A 23,482-nucleotide genomic window follows, 5' to 3' on the forward strand; every position below is an offset into this window, starting at 1 on the left:
AAGAAAATGGATACAATATGCTCTTTATAGTAGCACAGTATAAATTTCAGAAATGTTCATAGTATGTTCCCTAAGGAAAGTAATCCAGTTGGAAAATTCAGTCTTGGCAAGATCTAGGTGTAGTCCAAACAGCTTTTCTGTTTCTAAATCGTATGGTTCACAATTATACAAACCCTGCTTTAACGATATCCTTTCTCTGATATTTTGCAGTATAAAGGCAGACATTTCTGGTTATCTTTAGAAGGGATACGAGTACTGTGCACCATAAAATAGACAATAGACAACTTTTTTAATTAGGTCCTTCTCTATTCAATGTGTGGTTGATACTAAGAATGGTCCTGTGACCTTCTGATTCTGAGGAAAATAAAGGACTCCATTTTTAAAGCTTTTATTTTGGCAAATTATGTTTTGTACAATTTCTATCAGGATGTTTGTGTACCACTGAGAAAGCAGATACTAACAACAAAGAGGAGAAACAGGCAGCAGTGTATCTTCCCATCAGCTCCCGCTAGTCATGACAGCTTTTGCTATGATGAAAAATATAGTAGGATATATAGATAAAACTGTATTTCTTGTTTTGATTTTACATTCTTTACTTGTTCAGTCAAGTGCACTGAAGCTAAGCACAAAATGACTGACCTGGAGAGTTCAAATTTATCTGGTTCTTTCAAAGTCCTAATTTCTCTCAAATATCTGCAAGAAGGAGGGGGAGCAGAAAAGGAAAATAAGACAATGTGATTTCTTTGCCAAGAGCCAGTCCCTAGGTCAGAAAATTCTTCTTTAAAAGGCAATATTGCTATAATTCATATAGGATGCAATTAAAAAAGTAATTTCTATGGGCACTTTCAGGGATTCAGGTTGAGTTTTGTAATTCCCATTGATGTGAAAGGAAGCCATGCCAACAAAGCCCAATAATGTGCATTGAAAAACAGGAAAGAAAAACATAAAATAGAGCTGAATGAGATTGAAACAAAACAGCCACTGTGGATTCCATCTCTAAAAAACCCAAAATACTTACTGCTGCTTCTGTGACCCAAGGAATATGCAAACTGCAACCCCTATCACAGCCCTGTGGCCAAAGCTCTAATCCATGGAAGAGATTAAAAGAGGGTTTTTTTATGAGGAGGAGGGTGTGAAGCAAGGTTGGCTCTCCTGTGGAAAAGAGGAGGTTAAAAAAGCAGATGTGTTTTTCTGAATCAGCCCTGACTAAGATCGCAAAATAACTTCATACAATTGATTCTCTCATACTCAATCAGTACAGAGGAGGCTGAGTAAGGAAAGGAATAAAAGAGCTTTAAGTCAGATCTGTGCTATATTTGGTAGGCCTGTTCAGAACTCGGTATGCTCCTAAGTATAAACCAGTGGCTTCCCAGACAGCTTTCCATGCAACAGTTTCCCCCATTACACCTGCCCCTCCCTGAATCATATGCTGCTGCCACTTCTCTTGCAACATTTCAGGCACTCATTGGACCTACTGCCCATTGCCAAGTTGATTCAATTAACTAAAGCAGAAGAAAACTCATTTGCCCGGAGGAAAAGGAAACCATATCCTACTGGGACAGCAAGCTGAACTGGTTCAGAGAAGAGTTGTCAATGAGTTTTCATTGGGGAGGGAGTGCGATTGTCGCTTTTGGCAGCAAAGAGCCATTAGCTTAGCTCAGCCGTACATACCTTCAGCTAGCAGTGAACTAACCAGCAATACCCCTTGCACAGAATGTGTTTTCTGAAGGCCTTTTCATTCATCTTAAATGACCTTTGCATAGAGAAATAAAGAAAAAGCAGTAAATCAAATCAAGCTCAAAGATCTTCTAGATGCTCTAATCAAAACACAGTTACAAAGGCAATCATTGCTGGTGCCCCCAAATAGGCGAGAACTTGCAGCTCAAGCCCTTGTTCTTGATTTGTAAATCAGGAAAATGCTCTGGCTACTACTTTGCATTTAGCTCAGAACAACACACTAGAAGCTTGGTGGAGCAGAGCTACTGAAATAAGGACTAAAAGTACCCTATATCCTTAAGCTCCGTCTTTATAATCAACTGGGACATCAGTTCTGTGTCTCCCCCTCTACATTTAGTAATCTCTGCAGTACCCAGAGTGAGACAAGTGTTTCCTATGTACTAAGCTTTAGATGCCTTTAAGTAAAATTCCTCAAAACAGTTCAGGTTCAAAACAGGAGAAACGATATTTTATGAAAAAAAATGCTAATTGTTCCTCAAAGCTCTCATTTGCGATAAACACACTCAACAGACAAAGCCATGGATAAATTGTTATTTATAGACCTAATTTCAGGGGTCTATTCCACAGCCTAATACTGCAAGTTCTTTCACATTGGGGCCAACAACCAAAAAGACAAGAGAGATGAGATTTTAAAATAAAACTCATTTTAGGAGTAAAACAAAATGAACTGAATGTAAAAGATGCACAGTGATTTGTGTAAAATAGAATCTAACAGTGTGATTGAAAAAATAAGTAAAGAAAAATTGAAAATTTAAAACATTAAAACGTAGTAGTACAAATACCATTAAAGTTTAGAGGCTCTTTAAGACATTTCTTTTAGTTCAATTTAAGGATCCTTTCTAAAACACAATACCTTCCCCTCCTCCCCCCCCCCCGCCTTTTTTTTAAGAAACAAGGCATGGAAATCCTAAAATCTCTTAGATAAGATCACATTAATAAAAATGTTTAAAACACAGATATTCAGTGTCATTACTATGTAAAAGTCTTGTAACCAAGAAAAGATTTTTCCTAAGAACTGTGCAAAGAATCTGGAGCTATAGGAATAGAAATGTTACAATCCAAATAAATTCATAGATCAGAGAGATACTTATAAGCAAATATTATCAAGAAGTACACAGGAACAGAATCTGAACCCTTGCTGAACAAAAAGATAAAGAAACACATAGATGTAGAGTTTGAAGATAAAAAACATCATTCCAAGCAACTCACCTGAATGAGTCAAAGAGCAGCCCCCAACATATCTACATTTTCACATACATCAGTGGGGCCATATTTCATTCTGTATCAATAGCAAAGCACACAGCAATTAGCTGATTGTAGCACCAACCGCACTGTTGCCGTTTTCTTGCATGTTTCTATTTCATGAAACTGCTTGCTTTCATTCCTATTCATGCCAGCACTTAAGCATGTACACAGAGTTTATCAAATGCTAAAATGTTCTCTTGAATTGAAAGCTGGAAGCACTTTCCTGTCATTCTGTTAAAATCATTACAGAGAATTAAGCAGGATTTCAGCATAAAATATACGTACATAAACATTTCATATATTTAAAAACTAGACACATCTCATTGAAGTAACACCTATGGATACTAAAAGCCATACACACATACAACCAAGTGGAGAATGCACAAACTCAAACCACCAGACAAGGGAGCAGAATCACCTAAAAAAGCTGCCATAAGAATTATCCTGCCATTGCTCCTCTTAAAAGTCGTGCTCCAAATGGCCTGTGACAGCTGCAGGGAGGTAATCAAATTATTCAATCTAAAATAAGTTGCTCCTGCTACACTAAGAAACTCTTTGCATGAGAAAGGTGTATATGAGAATGGGACATAAAATGCAGAATGGCCTTGGAAAGTACAAGCAGAGTTACACATTACCATGAGGGAAATGGCCCAGATGGCAGGGACTTTAGATCCTGCGGTATTCAAATATAGCTCCCCACTATTCCTCCTCATGCAGCACTATCGGTGCCAAGGTCAGATCAAGTCATGGATGAAAGACATCCATTTAATGACAAGATGAAAGTTTTGCCAGTGGATAGAGTAAAACACATACTGGAGCACTTCAGGCCTCATGAAGTTTACTGTGGTTGAACCACCATCCAAATCTGGAGTTTAGAAGTGCTCCTGGATTCCTCTCCCACACTAAGCTAACACATCCCCCAGCTATGCTTTCTCCTATATTTGACTGGCTGAAAAATCCATCCTATACTAACTTATCAGTCTTTAACCATGTAATGACAGGAGTGCTTTTCCTGCTTGGTTTTGGAAATGAATCAATATCACAAATTGTTGGAGGTTTTTGTCTACAGGACTTTTATTCTACTGTTGCATAGAGATATGGAGACAGTAAGGAAAGGTATTGCAGGTAAAGGTGGCAATCCCAAAGTGAGACAGAGCAGGGAAGGACTGGATTCCATCCTTACATTTATGACGGCGCAAATAGGGAAGTCACTTATTCTGGCGTTTTTCCACATGGTCAGGAACAGCACATTATTTTATGGATGTCCAGCTTGAGGCATTAAGACGTGATTAACTGCTTAATGCCACCCCAAAGTATGAACTGAATAAAATCAGACTAAGCAATTAAAAGTGGGATACATCTGACCTGAACTTCAGGTACTCCTTGTTAAATAGAAAGGTCTTCATTGAACGTCTTCATTGTAGGTTTGTGTGCATAAGCCTAGATGAGAGCCTTGGTTTTCATTCCAGCTTCACTGCTTTAAGAGCTGTGAAGTTTCTAAGACACGGGGTCTTGACAACGTCTAGTTAACAGAGGAAAGCCATCCCACTGCCCCAGTCACTTACGTGAAGGGCCGTAAGAAAAAACGCTTTAGAGAGCTGATCCTTATTGCTAGTGAGTTCTTAGTTGCTGCTTTTCAGATCCAGTCTTTCTTCACACTATGCCTCTGGGCAATAGCAGACTGTTGCCAGTCATATACAATTGCTGCCTTCCCCGCAGCCCCCCAGCACTTCAAATCTGCATATTGGAATGAAAGATTAGTCTAGAAAGATACACATATTTTTACATGACACCAGTGCTTTTAAACATTCACAACAGTACTCCTGAAGTCCCATTTCAGCTGCTGATCACATATTCATGATCATAAATATATTCATTGTGGTTTTAGTTGTAGCATGTTCCTCAAAATTTTAAAATGTTTTATTATAAATCCACTTACACTATGCTATAGATAATTTACATCATTTGCCTTTTTGCAAATTTATGAGAGGTGTTACTGTGAAAAACAAGCTCATTGAGCACACCGTTGTCCCTGACCTTTTTACATAAGACCACTTTTATCCTTCCAGATAGTTTCTAATATAATATCAGAAACAATAAAATATATATGCAGCTGCAATAGTCCAGATAAGGCAATGTTTTTCTGACCCTCAAAGGCATAGTTTGCCTGATAGGTTGATGTTTCAATCAAAAAGATTTTTTCTCTGTGCTGGCCTGAAAAGATATTTGATACAGAACTGAACAGACACCACATCATCTCTTTATCCTCCTGGACTTTTCTTACACAATCTCAAAAATTCTGATCTAAGGTTCTATTCAAATACCAGAGGTGTTACAGATACAATGGCACATGCTGCTGAATTACACTTCATCAATGTTTTATTTGTTGATCTTCATACGCACTTCACTTTTGTCTCCATATGCCTCAGGATTAGTCAGGCTACATTAAGTAATTGCAGATACGGAGACAACCGACTTTCTACTGAGACAGGAAAGTCCTGTGATTATGGTGTATGAATGTGATCAGGAAATGTACTTCAACAGGCCACAATGCTATAAATTTTCAGTCAATTACAGTCTAAGCTCTTAAAAACAAGCTCAGAAAGATGCTTAAAGATAGGTACTTGCTTTAGCATTTTCCTGCATGAGGCTTCATATCAGTTCCCCTCATAATTTCTTTACAGAGAGTTACAAGGTCGATTTTTTTTAAGGCTAGATCTTGTTTGCATGGTCATTTCATATTTCTTTAGCAAAGTTGAGGGTATATGGGTTATTTCCATGCCCTTTGAGACTGCTGCACCCTTCTTGCATTCAGAAGATTACTGTTGTATAGATAACTCGATTCTAACAAATATGGTCTCAGAATTTCTTCATAAACCAAAGCATAAGGTCTCCACTTCCAAGAAGGAATGAGTCTTCAGACTATTAGGCCAATGCCTTTTGAGAAGCTATGAGTAGGTGCTCTTTTAAGGATCACTTGTTCTTCTCGTCCTACCTCAGAGAGTCCTCTAAAATTCTTAAAATCCTAGTATTCTATTAGACTCTGCAGGAGAATTTTAGCACTGAAATGTTTGGATGTGACACGTTCTTACAACAAGTGTGAATCTGGATTGTATTTGGACTAGCACCTTTGCCACATCTACAAATATGAGTTCACATATACAGATACATAGAGTTTATAGATATGTCAAAGGTATGTATGTGCATAATACACATACATGAATTATGTTATTGTCCCAAATTGTTCCAGTGGGTGAGAAGCAGGGAGGTAGCTTCATTTCAGATTTTGACATCAGCTGGAATTGTGAGGAAAATCTGTGACAGTGCAGGTGATTCTGAGTTCATTCCTTTCCAGTTTACATACTAGTTGTGAGCTAAGGACATCTTCAACTAGTAAAACATGACCGAGTAGCACATCACAGGTTTAATCTTACATTTCAAAACTCCCAGCAACATTATTTAAAGATAAACATTCAAAAATGTACTTCCCAAGTCTTTCTTCTCTTTATAGAGGGACATTATATACCAAAACAGTTTCTGTAGCAGATTCAGATCTGAGCTATCTGTGTATACCCCTTCTATTTGTTATGGTGTCCATTAATCCAAAGCAAAGGAACATCAGAGAAGAATGACCTGGGCCATCAATCTCAGTCTTCCAAAATCACATGCATGGAACTGATTTTTAGTACTGAGAGACTATGGAGAACCTGTTTCATCCCCATAACACTTTCCATCACCCAAAAACAAACATAAAATTTATAATAGACCACAAACAGACATTTGCTACAAGAATATGCCAGGAAAGATCATAGGCACTAATGTGTCTTCCACCCCAGCAGCAGAACAAGAAAAACTATGGTCCAAATCTGAGGTTAACCAAGGAAAATTCTACTAACCCACAGTAAGAGTAATTATGTCTTACAACAGGATTTGCTTTGCTAAAGAAAGGCGTCACTCACACCCAGTACTTGCTGCACAAGCTTGTATATTACAGAGCATCCATGTTGAGCTGTTATAAAGGAGGAGCCTGGATGCTTTCTCTTTTACTGTTTAAAGACCACGTCCTTTAGGTGTTGGACATCTTTCTTTCAATATTTGGTTGAACTTACTGCTTATTGTGCTACTGCTCGTAAGAAATCCACCTGCAGGTTTTGCACTCTAATTGTTTTTCCTACACTTTTGTGTGCAAAAAACTAAAAAAAAATCTAAATCATTTCCCAGGCCCTGATGCATAGTCATCTCTGTGGTCGAACAGCAGGTGTTTAGACAACACACAGTACATCTCTGCACATGAATTTAATCTGTGCTAAAGAAAATCTCTAGAACAAACTGCAGTTGCAGAGAGAACTAGTTATGCATGGCATTATTATCCATAAATCATACCCTGAGAAGGTAAAAACATCAGTTTTACATCATCCAAGGGACTCTCACTGTATAGCACAATTCTACAGTAATGTGACAAAACTTGCCATTGTTTGCTGTATTTCAACTAGAAAAGTCCACTTTGCTCAAAGTTTAGTTGTTTTTTGATCTGTGAACTTTCTGATTTTCTCTACTGTGGAAATATGGATCAGTCTGGACATTTATAAGGAAGGAGAGATACACATGCATCATAAAATTAGCTGATATCTGACAGCCCGACACAGATATTATGGCTTATATTAAAAAAAAAGTATATCATGGAAAATGATGTGTCACCATTGATGTATAACAGCCAAATGATGAAATGCTTGAATTCAAGCAGCAAGGGAATGTTGGCTTGCCATAGGTTCTAGATAACACAGCTGCTTCACCTCTGTCCCTTAACTTCATTTTTTATATTTCATGCTAGCAAAAAAGCAAAAGCATTTAGTTTTATTTTTCCACTGATGCTGTTGTGTTATTCCATAACCCAAATCCTGTAGCTTTAGATCCAGCAATGTGTACAATCACTATAAGGAAAGTTGGATTTTATCATGACGTTATATGAGACACGAAGTGATGTGCCGTAAGTGATAAAAGAGAAACATCACAAATACAATGTACAGAAAGGATTATTCTCCCTTGCAGATACAGAGCTCCTGAATCTCTGATTAGTGGTGAGGGATTAAAGTACATTATCTTTCCAAAAATGCCAGCTTAAGTAATGGTACCACTGTGCAATAAAGAAAATATATTGCCTGAAACAGTAATAGTTTCTCCATTTAACTGATTTTCTCTATACTGCTTCATGTAAAAAATAAATATTGGAGTATTAGGTAAACAGTATGAGTCCAATAAAAATATATTATTGAAATGTGTATATATTAAGAAATGAAGAACATCTTGTTTATCTTAAGTTGTTGCAGAATCAGTCTCTACCAAACAAGAATACAGCATATTAAATGAATTTTAGGATGTTAGGAGAACTTGATATTGAAAGGGAAAGAAAATGCCTTACTAAAAATTTACCTTGCTTTACTTTCACTTATCAGTATAAATATAGTTATCTTGCTAAACGGATATATATAGAATATTCCAATACTTACCTGTAATACTATTGCACTAAAATCAGAACTATGATGCATAAAAGTGGACCAAATTCATTCAAATAATGACTGAAGTTATGAATGCTGCACTGAAATTAAAAAAACAAAACAAAACAAACAAACAAATCCAAACAAACAAGCAAACAAACAAAAAACTAACATACTGTTAGTATCTTGAATATGTCTTATTTTCTAGGACAAAGAGAAACATTGTGGCAAAGCTCACTTGAGATACTAACCCCAGAAAGCAGCTAGCTGCCTAAGCCAATGGCAGTGGGCGAGTCCTGCCAATGTTGACTTTTTTTTTAAACGCAAGCCAAAGCAACTAAATGTTCCTCACACCTTGCACTAAAAAAATTAGTCAAGCAAGGAAAACAAAAAATTGCCTTAAAAGTCAGCCTTCCTTGCCTTCTTTCATATTCTAGAAACTTCAGGTAAAACTGCTGTTTTGAGATCACTGACTACATAGTCATACAGAGAAACACCAAGTCAGTCCTGTTACCATCCTCCTTTAGTATTGTTATTTCAAGAATTCATTGCAATGCGTTGGTGGCGCTCATGATTTTTTTTCTGTCCTTCAAAATACATTCTCTTTTTCATGTAGTTGTTTACAGTTACCCATTTGTAGGGAACATAAATTAAGAAGGAGTAAACAGCACCAAGTAAACCAGCCAAATTCCACTTTCCTAAATCCAACAAACAGCATTATCCAGTTAAGTCCCCTGATCTAAAAATAAAACTTTTATTATCTGGTGTTGCCTATATAAATTTATGGCAATTTATAAATTGCTAATTTAGAGAGATCAGTTTGAACACACTGAAATACTCATATAGGATGAGCCCATTCCAAAGCACATGAATGACTTTGCACTCCTTTCACTGGAAAGAAGAGACCCTTTACACCCATTGTACACTCAGATGCTGTCTTTTCTTATCATCTCCTTCACTCTTCATGTTTTTCCTCTTCTATTCAAATTCTTCTTACGTCCTCTCTGACTATTAGAGTATTAAAACATTTCCTGGTCATAAACAACTTTGTAAGCAGAGCTACTCACTTGTAGGGCAGAATCTAGAGATGAAAATGAGCTAGAAACACTCTTGGAAGTCACATGAGAGTTTTCAGTTAACAAAAGAGTAGGTATTATTTATTTACATATATCCTCCTACAAGCCTTTTTTCTGGAATAGTCAAAAAAGATAAGCCAAGGAAGCCCCAAATGATGGATGCCCTGCAGGGACTAAGGGAACAGTTTTCAGCATTGTCTTCTCAAGCTATTTTTCAATGCTAAACTGAACTGAACTTCCCTATCGCAGTGTTGACTGCCCCTGTGGAAGGATGCGCATTTATATCAAGTAGTGCTAGGTAAGAACATTGCCACTGAAGAGACCATTCATGCACTTTTACCACAGATGAGTCTGAATTTCTGTCTCCACAAGTGAAAAGCTAGAGCTGCATAATAATTTTCTGTACGCTTAGTATACATACTTGGAACCCATTGTCTCTCACATGTTGATACACAGGGTAGAAAGGAAAAAAGTGAAAACATAAAAGGTTGGTTTTCCTCAGTATAAGTAACCAGAATGCACAATATCAGGATGCAATGAGAAGTCTAGCCAGCAAGAGAGCTGCTGGTAGTAGCTCAGATACCATATATGTTACTGACACGGGCACCAAGGAGAGCCTAGCAGAAAGCTAAGATATACTTTTTTTTTCCCTTCCAGGAAGAAGTTTAAAAAAACAAACAAACAAACAAACAAACAAACAAACAAAAAGCCTAGCATTTATTCACACAGAAAGACTACTGGAGCAGCCTTCCTGCCCATTCTTGCTGAATCAAGTCCTGCATTAAAAGTTGGATTTGACCTGCAATTCTGAAAGCCCTCTCTATGCAGAACTTCCATGTGTATCAAAACACGGTTTGAAGAGATACACAAGGTTTGAAGAACAAGACTTGAGACTGCCTTGTTTATATAATAACCCACTTCAGAAAAGCCAAGTGGAATTCCTTGGTTACATGGGTTTTTCACAAACAGGATGTTGCTCAGATGCTGCTAAACAGTAACGTTGCAATTCGTCAATTAAAAGGAGTTGGTGCTGTCAACCTGAGTGTTATTTTGAGATGCATGAGCAGCCGCTCTGCTCTAGTTGATTACAGAAGCTGATGTTTTTGCCACCATATTCACTCTCCAGTTCCAGCATTTCAGCCTTAAGTGAATATTGAGTCATTTCTCAGGAACTGCAAGAAACAGCTAAGCAGATGCGCTCAGTCAGCCTTGTCAGCTTTTCCCTTGTGCAAATCCAAATGTATCAAAGTTTGATTAGCACTGTAGAGAAAAAAGACCATCTGCTAACAAACCAAATGCACGTCCTTTTTCAAAAAAGGAGCAAAGAGCTGTTAGATACCTGCACTGCTGAAATATGAAGGGAGCAGGAAGTTGTTGTTTCTGTCAAACAATGTGTGCCCAAAATAATATGGTAAACTGTGAGACCAACATAACAAAGGTGAAATCACACAATCAGAGCACTTTTTCTTACAGTCCATTTTTGCCGTACTGCTGTTGCATCCAGTTTTCAAATCAGATTAAGGAAATCCATTATTCACTGGATAAAATGATCATGATTATTTTTTGTAGTTAATCCTAAACAATTTAGATTAAATTCCTAAGCCTGTGTCTGCTTAAATTCCTGTGGAAAGACTTTTGGAACATACTTTATAGCCATCTGCTTAAGTGGATGATGTAAGGTCACATTCAGTTGAATTCTTCAATGAAAGATAAAAAATCTTTTCACAGCTCTTGATGCTTTTGAAACACTGGTTTGGGGTGGACAGGAAAAAGAAAAAGAGGTCCTCACATCAATTTTCTTTCTGTTTAGCCAACAGCAATTGCTCCAAAAAGATTGTTAGCAAAACACAGAAGTTGGAGTGATATTTCATCTGCCTGCAATATCTATTACTTCATGAAATAAATGACCCTGAGAAATGTCAGTTTATACATTTTAAAACAAGTTTTAATTTAGGCCTGTTGTCATAGTACAGAGCAATATCATAATTAATGATGTGAAACTGGTAGCTAAGATGTCATTACACACGGGAATGTCACAGTGAATCAAGTTAAACTAGCTACTAAAAAAATTCAGCACTGGAATATTAGTTTTTATACGCACAGTATATCAAATAAATCTTTGACAAGCGACAAAAAAGGGTATGGATTAAATATGATATGGGATGAGCAGTTTGGTACAAAGCTGGCCCAGAATCTCAAAATGCCAGCAAATCAAGGCCTGTGGGCAAGTCAGGCTATTTATTTGCCAAGCTGACTTACTTCTATTTCACTTATCATTCTTCTGAATATCATTCACAAGAGTCTTTCTGTCAGAGCAAAAGACAATGTTAAATCATCAGAGCTCTGATGTCATTTCTAAGAAGGCTGCATACCTCCTGAAGATGTGTTTACAAGGATTTCTAGGAAGTGCTCTGAGCTGCTCAAAACACCTTTATCCTGTTACCAGCTGGCTTTTTCTAAATCAAATTAGCATTTACATCTAAAAATTAGGTGTAAAATCAAATTAGCATTTACACCAGACTAAAAAATACGTTCAGTTCTTATTTTTCATTACAGAAATACACTTGTTAGCAGCATAAGTTACTTCTCATCTAAATATTCATGAACAATACAAAGGTTTAAGAGAGCATACATAATTGAAACTGTATAATAGACTGGAAGTATGGTATCTGCTGGAACTGGTTAAGAGCCATGTAGTCTATTCCCCTTGTGTCCCTGTCCTTGCAGTTCCTATGGGTAGGTAGGAGGCATTTGAGCATACCTAGCTAACAAAAGTCCCAGCCCTAGGGGCAGAGATGGAATTTACACTGGAATCTGAGCTGTTGCTTTTATAATAATAATTTGTGGTTTGACTTTATTGCACCGTACTCAGTATATCTTCACTTAAACAGTACACGTTATTCATTGACTGACTGGAACAGAACAAAGCCATTTAAAAACAAACAACTACAAAACCTCCAGGTTTCATGTATTTTATATGCATTAGCTTATGGCAGGAGACAATTACCTGTCTGCTACTAGCATGGTCTGATGCATAGCCTTTTTCATTTCAACAAATGAGGACATATAAGAGCTATGGCTGCTTTTGTACACATCTGTGTTTTTTTCATTCCATTTTGCAGATGGATTTTTTTTTCCCTTTAATAATCCCCCTTTATTAATCTTCTCTTGTTTAAACTTGATTTTTACCTTTGAATCTAATTTTTCCCCTCAACTGAGGACTGTTTTCCCGTGGACAGTTTCACTAGCCACTCATGCTTAAGGGTTTTGTACCATCAGACACTGCAGCTACTGGAAGGCCTGATTGCAACCTGGGGATATATCCAGGCTAATTTTGAAGTGGTTTGTTCAGTCAATAACTTCAGTGAGGATTCAGCCCCAAGGGCTTTCTCCTGCCTCTCCCCTCATATATCCAAACATTTCCATAGGCTGATATTTAGAAGCCCATGCTGCTGCCACTGCAATCATTAGCCCCTTTAACCAGAAAAAGCCATTGGCTGCAAAGCTATGTGTACAACAGTCACTCCTCCACTGTAAAATGGATCCACCTTTAGGTAGTGTAAGTATTTAAACAGGATGTTTTCGGAGCACCCTTATGGGGAGTGCTTTCCCTGCCTCTCTCTTCACAACTAGACATTTCACTTTCCTCTCATGTAACCCTGGCTGTCTGCGTCTTATTCCCAGCATCTATCCCTAATGAACTCTTTTGTACATGCACTCAGCCAGACATGCCTGCAAGGAACGCATTTACACCTCTCACTGAGGACTTCTGGCTCAGGGAATACCTGAGAAAGAGTCCATCAGCTTCACATCAGTCTTTCCTACCTTGATACACAGTTCAACTCCCAAGTTAGTAAAGTGATTGTGGCTTTGTGTGGTATATTTGTATAAAAAGTCATATTAATGAAATGTACAACAGTACTGACTGCTGGTATGCAAGGAACTGTACAAATAGATGCTTTTTTTTGTTGTTGTTAAAGTATGTTTTCAGCATTAACTGCATTTTGTTGTACACATTGGTCCCATTTTGTTATTGTCATAACGGTTTCAACCTAGGCAGTATTCATGGAGTCCTGTAGACTACTGAGAAGGGAGGAGAAAGGAGAATTTCTTATGCTTTTTCTTCTAGTCAGCTTTTAATGTTTTCATAAGCCTTTACAGATGTTACTGTTATACAAAGATAAGGTAAGAATGGTTGTGTGTATACTTAAAAAAAGCATTTTGTGCTGTGCATGCTGTTTCAGGTCACCAGTTACCTAACTTCCACCCACTCACACTCCAGAGGTGTTTTCTCTTGTTTTTTCTTTCTATAAGAACCAGAAGTTAAGAAGTTCTTTCTATAAGAACCTTAGCTCTAATTTTAGGATACTAGCACCAAAGGAGGGATGTAAAGAAAGGCAAGAAGATGGGATACAGCAACGCATCACCACTAGTATTGTCTGTAGGGAAGACTTGGAGGACTATTGTTGCTTTGCTCTTACCACTACAAATATAGGAAATGTACATTCGTAGAAAAAGGACATACCCAACGTGTAAGGCATACCCCTTGAGTTCACAGATAGTATGCCAACCTTGACTGATGTTCCCTTTCATACCCCTCAGTCCTTATTCCTTAAGGATGTAAGGACAGGATGAAGCCATTACTTTGTTCTTACTTCCCTCCTCTCTAACCTTTTAACTGAGGTGGTGGAGTGCGGTTGCGGATGGGTGGCAAGAGGAATGTGCCTTCATTTGCACTACAATAGCTTTCATGGCTAAGGGCAGTGCTGGGCAAATACTGGCCAAGTTGGATTTTAGGATAGTTATTAATTCTGTACCTAAAATCTCTCAGTATGGGGCAGGAAAATGCACTCTGAACTCTATTACATGACTGAAGGCAGAAAACAAAGAACCTCATTGCTTGCTGCAATAAACACAGCACAGGGAGTCTCACAAATTCAGCAAAATTTCTAGGGCACTCCAGGGATAACGGATCATAGAAGTGTGCTATGTATTATGCAGTATGCCTTTTCCTCAAGTACCTTACAATTGTCAGCTCTAGCAAAGGGTAAACCGAGGGTCATTTGGTTCAAGTGACTAGATGAAAGTGAGGCAGGTCACCTTGCCTGTCTGAAGTCGTTTATGGTAAAACACTGGCAGCACAGTCTTGAAGGTGGGAGATGGAAATGAAATTAAAAAAATTCCCTTTGAAATTCAATGTTATTGAATTCAAATACCCGAGAGAACATGGTCAGTGTATAGAGGTCAAATTTCTGCCAAGCACTGCAAACTGGAAAAGGCTCAGGGATCAAATCATTCTCTTTATATGCAGAGATGGAGAAGCTATGAGGAAATATTTAATAGTTATAACATAAATAGGGATTAAAATAATATTGTATCAAAATTTCAACTGTTTCAAAGTGCAGCTGTTGGCCAAAAAGAGGCAAGTTTGAATAACACCCTACACACACAAAAAAAAAAAAAATAGCAAATCATGCCAGGAGATAAAGTGAGCACTTACTGGAGCGTGTGACAGGTATATTATTACTGTTCGTAAACAGTTCTGCAGCCCCAGCACCATGGTAGGCAGTTTACAGACAGACTGAGTAACAAGATCTGTGCTGTGAAGAGCCTCCAGTCTCAGCTAACAGTTATACAAACAGGGACAAGAAGTGGAATAACAAGGAAGTGTGAGGATACACATTTTCATTAAGTACCTTTTCAAGAAACAGGAGAAGCCCACATACCAGTTCACTGCCGCTGAAACAAAAAGTCCTTCTCTACCCGCTCCCCATAGTTTTTGCCTCCCATCCTTACACCCAAACACACCTCCTGCATCAAATTCTCCTCTCCCTCCCAGAATCACAGAATGGTTGGAAGGGACCTCTGGAGATCGTTTCGTCCAACCCCTAAACCTCCCTCCCCTCCTTCCTCCAAGCCAATTTGACTTACTAGAATGTCCACAAACTACTGAAAAAAAAACCAAACTGAACTGTTTGTTACTGTCTTAATGAGTGATACCATGTCCCAAAAGGGACCACTGAGGTCAGATCTTCTGTAGGGGTGTCACCCCACCACTGGGAGAGAAGAAACAGGAGCAAGACTCCTCCCTCTAAAGACAGCAAGCCATTACTTGAGTTCCACTGTACACACAGACATCCCATCCTCTCTGTTTCATGCCTTATGTAATATTGCTACATTATTTTTAATTTTAGATTTTTTTTTATTGCCAGTAAACTAGGTGAATAGGTGCAGGGAGGTAGTGCATTATGTTTCTCTCTGAAAGTGTGCTTTCAGGAGCATTTTTGTTCTGCTTTGCCTTAGGAACTCTTCTCTGGCAAGGGAAACATCTCAGCCACATTTACTGAGGTTGCCAAGAGGACTGCAAATGAGAGATTAAGGATCCATGAGATTTGTCCCCCTAAATCTCATAGGTATTTTCAAAAACCCTGTTGTAGGATTCTTGAGGTTATTTTCCTCTAGTACACATTTTTATATCTAACCTCACTGCTCTTTGAGTGACCTCACTAGAGGCACTTCAAGGTATTTGCCCTGGTACTGTGCTTCTGATTTAGCCAAACCATGAGAGATTTCACTGGGAGCCAAGCCAAAGTAGGTGCTACAACATTTGATACCACATGACTCCACCGTCTTCTGTGAGGGTTTCTTTCCTTTTGATCCTTTGCTTTAAAGATATGTGGGTGTTCGGTGGTTGGTTGTTGTTGTTTTAATCAATTCCCATTACCATCTTCCTTTTCCCATAACCAAAACGTATTTTAAAGGAAGTGGAATTTTAGACAAGTAAATTTAATTCTACCTTGCCCCTGGTTCAACATTTATTTTCCCCTCCTTTTAAGAGCATAACACTGGGCTCTCAGTTCCATTTTCAAGCCAATCTCAGACAAGTACCAGTTCTTACTCTTTCCCAGACAGGTGGCCAGCTGAGAGATTTTGCAGTATTAGTGCTCAACTCATTTAGACTTCTTTCAAGACTGAGTGATTTCTGGGAGGGGGCTCAACCTCTATGACCTCCCACTGCACTGTTGCTTTGCTGCTAATCACTCCACCATAAGTCCCTGAAAAGCAATTTTACATAATCTTCACTGGGCAAAAGGAATTACAAGTACTCTGCCTGTTACTCTACTTCTGTCATCAAGTTACAATGTCATTTATATTCTAACCAAGTATTTGCATCTGCCTTTATCTAGATATACATATGCATGTATATATACATATATTTGTATGTTCATACGGACTGAAAAGACAACTCAGTTAATAGACTATGGTGCCAGCTTCAGAAGCTTATCCAAAGAATAGTAAAATAGCCAAGGCATCCAATAATATATAATGGGAAGGTCAAATTTGAGTTGAGTATATTCACACTTTATTCAGTGTGTCACATACATTAATCTATAATAATTCTAAAAGCACAAGATAAGAATGACAGTAGTGACTTGGATGGATACTGCACTGACCTTTGACTCCTACTTTGATAGGTTCCAATTATAAACTGCGCACTGTAAGTTCTGGAGGCTCCAGCTGCAGCTGTTTAAAACGTATGGCTCCTTCTTTTGAAATTACCATCAGTCCCTTGCAGAAGTTGCAGAAGGGATCACATTGGTGCCTCAGTCACCTCCAGCATCCAGAGCACATTGCCACCTGATATGAGGTCGGTGCAACCATGCAACCATTGCAGGCTCTAAATTGGAGCAGCTGAAAACTGGGTACATATTATTTCAGCTGCTCCCACCAGAGAGATGGTAGCTTTTAGCTGAGAGCAGTTTGTCTTAAACTACCACAGCTAGACTTCTCTGATTGCAGGAAAATTGACAGCTGTCTTTGGTGGTGTTACATTAAAGTGGGTGACTGGTGATACTCAGGTCTGTCAAATGCATGTTTTCAATTAAGAATATCAGTGGATTCCACAAAAGATTTTAATGATAACATATATGACAACTGTGCTGTATTTGAGGATACTTTCCTTTCTGAAATCAAACATGGGGAACTCTTCTCTGCCAGAAGAGCTCAGGGTTGAATAGGATCATCACTTTCTCAAAAGCTTCACATTTCCCTCTCCTGTGTGCATTACCCTTTAGCGGATCTGAGGAGAGTCTTGCATGCAGCTGTCAGGGCTGAAGCTGGGGTTGCCTGAGAGAAGCTGGAGAGGAACTGAAGGAGCAGTGGATGTCAGGTGTAGTCTGTGAAGGAAAAAGCAAGTAACTGAGGAAGAAATGAGAATGCATCAATGAGAATAAGCATAAGTCAGCAAGGAAGAACAATAAGCTGTCAAAGGATGCTTTTTCGATTGTGAATGTTGGTATTTCCACTAGCTTCACTGTGATAAGTCATGAATGGTACGCAAGAACAGTCCTCTCTCAGCTATTTGTACTTAGTTAAGTTCAGAAATCAAGACCAGTGCTACAGCAAAGAAAGAGAACTCACCCTCAGGCATTGCATTCATATTCCAGACACCACCTTTCACAAGGGAAAAAAAAACAGTGTCTGACTTGAGTTCAAGAGTCCAACTGCCAGTTACACTGAAGTGCTTAGAAGACATGCACTGTACAGTTAAAGCTGCAAAGGAAATATGAGGATTATTGCACAGCTTTGGACTGACAGTGGTGAGGGTAGTGGCAGCATAGCTAAATGTGCACTCTGGCATTTCACAAACCTAATAGACAAAGGCAAGGGAGAGAGAGCCTCTCCCCTTTTTGGAAAGGCATAGCTAGAGAAAGCATTACTGGAGTGTTGGAATGGAAGGATACAGGCTCTTTAGGAAGGACAGGCAGGGGAGATGAGGTGGGGGTGTCACCCTCTATGTCAATGATCAGATGGAGTGCATGGAGCTCCACCTGGGAATGGATGAGGGGCCAACTGAGAGCTTAAGGGTCAGGATTAAAGGGAGGGCAGGGACAAGTGACATTATAGTGGGGGTCTGCTACAGGCCACCCCACCAGGAAGACCGAGCAGATGAGGTCCTCATCCCTCACCCCGATATCTATTGGAGGGATAACACAGCAGGTCATAAGCAATCTGGGACGTTCCTGGAATGTGTTGAGGATAACTTTCTTCTCCAAGTGCCAGAGGAGCCAACAAGGAGAGGTGCTATGCTGGACCAACATTCTCACCAACAAGGAGGGGCTGGTGGGGAACATGGAGCTCAGGGGCTGCCTTGGCTGCAGGGACCATGAAATGGTGAAGTTCAAGATCCCTAGGGCACCAAGGAGGGCACACAGCAAGCTTACTACCCTGGACTTCAGGAGAGCAGACTTTGGCCTCTTCAGGGATCTGCTTGGTAGAGTACCATGGAATAAAGCCCTGGAAGGAAGAGCAGCCCAAGAATGCTGGTTAATATTCAAGGATCACCTCCTCCAAGCTCAGGAGCGATGCATCCCAACAAAGAGGAAGTCAGGCAAAAATGCCAGGAGGCCTGCATGGATGAACAAGGAGCTCCTGGACAAACTCAAACACAAAAAGGAAGCCTACAGACGGTGGAAGCAAGGACAGGTAGCCTGGGAGAAATTGTCTGAGCAGTCAAGGATCAGGTTAGGAAAGCTAAAGCCCTGATAGAATTAAATCTGGCCAGGGGCAACAAGAAAAGCTTCTGTACATACATCGGTGATAAAACGAAGACTAGGGAAAATGTGGGCCCTCTCTGGAAGGAAACAGGACACCTGGTTACCCAGGATATGGAGAAGGCTGACCTACTCAATGACTTTTTTGCCTCAGTCTTCACTGGCAAGTGCTCAAGCCACACCACACAAGTCACAGAAGGCAAAGGCAGGGACTGGGACAATGAAGAACTGCCCACTGTAGGAGAAGATCAGGTTCGAGACCATCTAAGTAACCTGAAAGTGCACAAGTCCATGGGACTTGATGAGATGCATCCATGGGTCCTGAGGAAACTTGCAGATGAAGTTGCTAAGCCACTATCCATCATATCTGAGAAGTCATGGCAGTTCAGTGATGTTCCCACTGACCTGAAAAGTGGGGGGGAAACATAACCCTCATTTTAAAAAAGGGAAAAAAGGAAGACTTGGGGAACTACAGGCCAGTCAGTCTCACCTCTGTGCCCAGCAAGATCATGGAGCAGATCCTCCTGGAAACTATGCTAAGGCACATGGAAAATAAGGAGGTGATTGGTGACAGCCAACATGGCTTCACTAAGGGCAAATTGTGCCTGACAAATTTGGTGGCCTTCTATGACAGGGTTACAGCATTGGTGGACAAGAGAAGAGAAACTGATGTCATCTACCTGGACTTGTGTAAAGCATTTGACACTGTCCCACATGACATCCTTGTCCCTAAATTGGAGAGACATAGATTTGATAGATGGACCACTCGGTGGATGAGGAATTGGCTGGAAGGTTGCACTCGAAGAGTTGCGATAAACGGTTCAATGTCCAAGTGGAGAGCAGTGACAAGTGGCCTTCCTCAGGGGTCAGAATAGGGACTGGCGCTGTTTAACATCTTTGTCGGCGACATGGACAGTGGGATTGAGTGCACCCTCAGCATGTTTGCTGATGACACCAAGCTGTGTGGTGCAGTCGACACACTGGAGGGAAAGGATGCCATCCAGAGGGACCTTGACAGGCTGGAGAGGTGGGCCCCTGCAAACCTCATGAAGTTCAACAAGGCCAAGTGCAAGATCCTGCACATGGGTTGGGGCAATCCCAAGCACAAATACAGGCTAGGTGGAGAATGAATTGAGAGCAGTCCTGAGGAGAAGGACTTAGGAGTCTTGGTTGATGAGAAGCTCAACATGAGTCAGGAATGTGCTCTCGCAGCCCAGAAAGCCAACAGTATCCTGGGCTGCATCAAAAGAAGCGTGACCAGCAAGTTGAGAGAGGTGATTCTCCCCCTCTACTCTGCTCTCATGACACCCCACCTGGAGTACTGCGTTCAGCTCTGGGGCCCCCAACATAAGAAGAACATGGACCTGTTGGAGCGAATCCAGAGGAGGGCCACGAAGATGGTCAGAGTGCTGGAGCACCTCTCCTATGAAGACAGGCTGAGAGAGTTGGGCTTGTTCAGCCTGGAGAAGGGAAGGCTCCAGGGAGACCTTATAGCAGCCTTCCAGTACCTGAAGGGGGCCTACAAGAAAGCTGGAGAGGGACTTTTTACAAGGGCACATAGTGATAGGACAAGAGGTAATGGCCTTAAGCTGAAAATGGATAGATTTAGATTGGATATATGGAAGAAACTCTTCACTATGAGAGTGGAGAAGCACTGGAACAGGTTGCTCAGAGAAGCTGTGGATGCCCCATCCTTGGAAGTGTTCAAGGCCAGGTTGGATGGGGCTTTGAGCAACCTGGTCTAGTGGAAGGTGTCCCTGTCCATGGCAGGGGGGTTGGAACTAGATAGTCTTTAAAGTCCCTTCCAACCCAAACCATTCTATGATTCTATGATTCATTCTATGATTCTACTCAGGAGAAAGCAATAAAAAAATGTTTGTAATATATGCTGGTAATTGAAGAGTTACTGCTTAATCCTGTTCATAGGTTTAATAGTTTCTAAGGGAATTTAAATATGTTAGTGAGGTTTAATACTCCTCTGAGATATGAGTCCATGTATAACCTTGTATTTCATAATTAAAAATGTCTTTGATCTGTAAGACCCAGAAAATTGATTACAGTAAATTACAATCTGAACAACCAACCACTTGATAGTATGAATAATGCAGGAAAACTTCAAGATCAGATTTAGGATGCCTGGATAGTCTGCCAAGGATGTGGGGCAATGGAGGTCTTAGCTGCAAAAATGAGAAGTACATGCTATTGAAGAGCAGTAATAACGTCATTGTCTGTTTCCACTTACTCCTCATTAGCACTATCCACAGAGTAGCAAAATGTGCATGATTTTAGCAATAATGTGAATGGAATAATAATAATAATAATAATAATAATAATAATAATAATAATAATAATAATAATAATAATAATACAACCCTTAATCCCTAAGCTGGGCTGAATGTCTAAATTAAAAAAAATAGTCAGAAAATTGAGACCAAAAAAATCCACAGAAGGATTGGGAGAAAAAAGGAGATTAAATAGGTAAAATGAGCTGGCCTTGTTGTGGCTAAGAAGCATAAACTGGGTCAAAGGAAGGGCAACGCAAATAAAATAATAGCTTGACCAAAGACAGATTGACACAAGCTATTTTTACTTCAGTAACAAATTGTTTTAATTTATTTAAATTAAATATTGGATGTGTTAATTCAGTAACTGAGCTAGACATAAACAAATATAGCTGTATACAAGTCAAAAGCATATTAATATTTTAACTTAAAAACCTTGAATCTCCACTTTGCTCCCCCTCATCACCCCTCTTCCAAAAATCAATCTCTTTTTTCCCAGAAAATAATATTTCAAATTAGCAAGCAGGGATTTTGCCATTAAGGTCATAAAGTCAAAGATGAAACAAGGGAAATAAAGTTGGGGAATACAGAAAAGGGACTTTCAAAGGCAATAGCAATGTGAAACTATTTTTAAGCAAGAACATCTCAATATTACACCATGTCAAGGAAAGCATTGATTCCTACATCTCAGGCCATTCTGAACTCTACCAAGACAATAGTTGTCCTTTATATTCAAACTGTAATCACACAGAAAATACCATATTCTTAGCCTTTTCCCTGTTATTGAGCCATTCCAAACCAGAGAGTTATGCCATAATTTGCTCCATATGGGGAAATGATAAAATGAAATTACTTCATTCAGCAGTCTTTCCATCCCTGGGTAGCCTTCCTATGAACCCTCATGGAGAGTGTATGCTACAAATCCAAGCTTTTCATAAAAATGTGCATAGATAATCAAGACAAGTTGTGAAAGTAGTATTATACATGGGAGTCACATCTTTATCAGCTTTAATTGATTTTGTTTCTTAAACAGGTTCTATTTAAGGATGTTTATAAAAAATTTTTCTGTACAAAGATGAAACCCTGAAAGATAAGCTGTTTGATCTTAGACCTAGCTGCTAAACAAAAAGCTTGATGAAACACATGTTTGTAAGTGACATAAGACCATTAACTGGTGGAATAGAGTTCACATTTTGTCAGCAGTTGAAAGTTGAGTGAATTTAAGGACTAATAGATTTTTCAGTAAGTTACTATTACTGAAATTCAACTGAATTTTCCCTAATTTTTTAGCATAAAGAATAACACAAGGTTTGGTAGGGTTTTTTTCATTTAGATAACATCATGCGCTCGTGTAACTACTTCAATAACTTCTGGAAGGTTTCAAACTCATCAGTTCCAATCCATGTTCCAAAATATGTACTTACATTTGAATAATACAAACCATCCTATTTAACCCAATTCATTGGACCAAGGGCGCATTTTTATTTCAGTGCAACTAGTAAAGACAGGAGACATATGCCAATCTTAACAAATGAGACTAAGATGAAAATTCACCTCCATTTTTTCTTCAGTAGGGTTTTATACTTGGATAATTATGTTTAACTGGCTCTCTCAAAGGAAACATATTCTTTCGCAGTAAAGACATGCAACTATTTTATTAAGCAGTTCAGCTTGCAAAAAAAGTTTCATAATCTCAACAGCAGCTTGTATTTAATGACTTAGAAATCTCTTTCTGTAGATCTCATTTTAATGTTGATTTCAAAAATAATGTCAGATAAAATCTTTCGGAGCTCTCCACTATACTTTCTCCCTCCCTCAACCAATCTTGTTATTTTTTTTTTCTAATGACTCAACTCTAAACATTAAATACATTCCATAAGATAATAATACCCGTAAAAATAAAAATCACTTACTGAAGGCAGTATCACTTCTTAGTTCTGTAAGAGACAAAAGGCATCCTTTTGTGTTCCTCCAAAATCACAGGAAGTCGTGACATAGGTGTTAAAGAAAACTGGGTCACAAAACATCTACTTTAACCAAAACCACCACACACCATCCTCTATATAGTATCCTATCCTGTGGCGGTGTAATCA

The sequence above is a fragment of the Nipponia nippon genome, unplaced genomic scaffold (genome assembly GCF_047370975.1).
Source record: "Nipponia nippon isolate SJK-2023a ecotype South Korea unplaced genomic scaffold, ASM4737097v1 scaffold_1, whole genome shotgun sequence".
Lineage (NCBI taxonomy): Eukaryota > Metazoa > Chordata > Aves > Pelecaniformes > Threskiornithidae > Nipponia > Nipponia nippon.